The sequence below is a fragment of the Capsicum annuum genome, chromosome 7, assembly GCF_002878395.1.
Source record: "Capsicum annuum cultivar UCD-10X-F1 chromosome 7, UCD10Xv1.1, whole genome shotgun sequence".
Classification (NCBI taxonomy): domain Eukaryota; kingdom Viridiplantae; phylum Streptophyta; class Magnoliopsida; order Solanales; family Solanaceae; genus Capsicum; species Capsicum annuum.
This window is the reverse complement of record NC_061117.1, coordinates 133,315,316-133,317,460: the sequence shown is the minus strand read 5'-3', so window position 1 is coordinate 133,317,460 and position 2,145 is coordinate 133,315,316. Positions and strand designations below refer to the sequence as shown.

Here is a 2,145-nt window from a genome sequence, read left to right as displayed (position 1 = left end):
GGACATAAAAATGCCTTGAGCTCACGACCCCTTCTTCACATGGTACAAGTCTGAGGTGGAAATGAATATTTCTTGTGCGCTTTCAAATATTTCTTCAACTGTTGGGTTCTCCCGGGGAACTCACCCTTGGGATTCAGAAATATCTATTTTTATTTTTAGGCATCACCTGTCCACCACTTCACTCAGTCTATCCATCCTTTCCACGTAATCCATCTTTTAGCTGCGGATGAAAGAACTACCTTTTAGATCCAAACTTGGCATCCTATCCTTATTTTTCTACTTATCGCCCTTATGCTCTTTCCCTTGCCAATGGATCAAAATCTTTTCCAACAACGTCCAGGACTCTATCATCCCAACCTCTTATGACTATAGAATTGAACATCAAGAGATAGAATAAGGCAAGAGTCTCTACAGTTAACTAATAGATAAGGCACCTATAAGTAGGGACCAAAGAGATAGAAATAGGGAAGACACATCAATCGAACTGAATAGATAGCCTATGGCAGAATTGGTGCACCCAATCTCAAGATAATAAGAAAAGGCCATTTCAAATGCCTTCCTTTTCATTCGCCTTTTCCCACAAGAAATGATGTAAGCATTAGTGCCCTTTTTTGGTTGATTATGAGAACTCAACAGTTGAGACGACTCAACTCATATCAAGATTAAAATCTCCTGACTAGCTTTAGAGCACACGACAATTGGTACTACTTTGCTATTGGTCATCATTATGGATGATTTGTCTTGTGTTCATCGAATTGAATCCAGAGAAGAAAAGCAAAGAAGGATCTTTCTATTTGGGTCCACTTAATGAGTATCCCTTGAATTTACATTCTAGATGTGCAAAGCCTTCTATTTCATCTGGTTGAAAGCTACATAAGCGAGTATGATCTCTTTCTTAGAAAAGAAATTGCGTAAATTCTGCCTTTTTGATCCTAATTTCCCACTCTTTCTGTGAGGAAAAACCTCACCACACTACACTGTACTTCGACACAAGAGAAGAGGACCAGGGGGTTTGTATCTTTCAGATATGAGTTGGCGATCTTCTTTAAGAGAACTTCAATCTAAAACTCATTATGGATCAACTCATGTTTCCACTCTATTTTCATTACAAAGATGTATCACGTCAGGATCCGTTGCTCAAACTGAATCACGCCAACATATGGAAGTTCCTGGAGTAGTACCAAAGAAAACACCTTCCATCAAAAATGGAAAATTGGCTATGGAGATTCCGTATGGTCAAAAATTAATAGACACAAAGGGCTTTAACAGGAAAGTCATTTTGATACAATCCATTCTTGTGGTTAAATAAAGACAAAATAGGATATGTTAGTGACCTAGCACGATAAAGAACTCTCTGAGGGAATGGAATGTCACTTATTTTTGTTAGAATATCCATAGTAATGTCTCTGTTAGATTCTCCACTTGAAATAAGGGAAAGGCCAATTCAATTCTTCATGGAAACAGAATTTTGCAAATTCTCTCTAGAACTTGAAGATCATTTTGAAATCTTTGAACATATTCAAGGGTTGAATGTTACTATTTTAACTTTGGCCAACACAAAAGATGAGACTTTACCATTGTGGAGTAGCTTTTTACAAAAAGATAAGTGGGAAACTCAGTAAGAAGTTTGAGAAGCAAAATATATGAAATCATAACCACAGATTTCTCATGGTAATACCCCGAATCTAGTACTCGGAATGATACACGGTGCTCATGACCCCGAAGGACCACAAGCTAACCCATGACTTATATCTGTACCTGTACACTATATAATATACTGTATATATATATATACACTTTAAAATAATATGGAATAGAAGCTATAAGGCTATAAGTTTCAAACTAAATAGCTGATAAAACACAACATAAGTGTGAAGTATGGAATACCTAAAATAACTAAAATACTGTCTGAACATACTGTAGTCTAAAAGCCTCTAAACTATCTTAACATTGTGGAGTTGATGGGACATGTTCCCAACTAACTCCGTCTACTGAAATAACTAAGTACTGAAATAATGAAATAACAAATCATATTGTCCTCGAAGGATGAACACTCACTGTTGATATCTGGAATCTACTAATTCTCTAGAGCTCGTGTCTCTGAACCTATGTATAAGACACCATGTGCAAATGTGTCAGTACTTT

General features: G+C 36.6%; 1 pseudogene; it reads left to right on the top strand.

Moving 5' to 3' along the window:
• The first annotated feature begins 1,085 nt into the window (after positions 1-1,085).
• Positions 1,086-1,622, top strand: LOC124900050 (annotated as a pseudogene).
• The last annotated feature ends 523 nt before the right edge of the window (positions 1,623-2,145 follow it).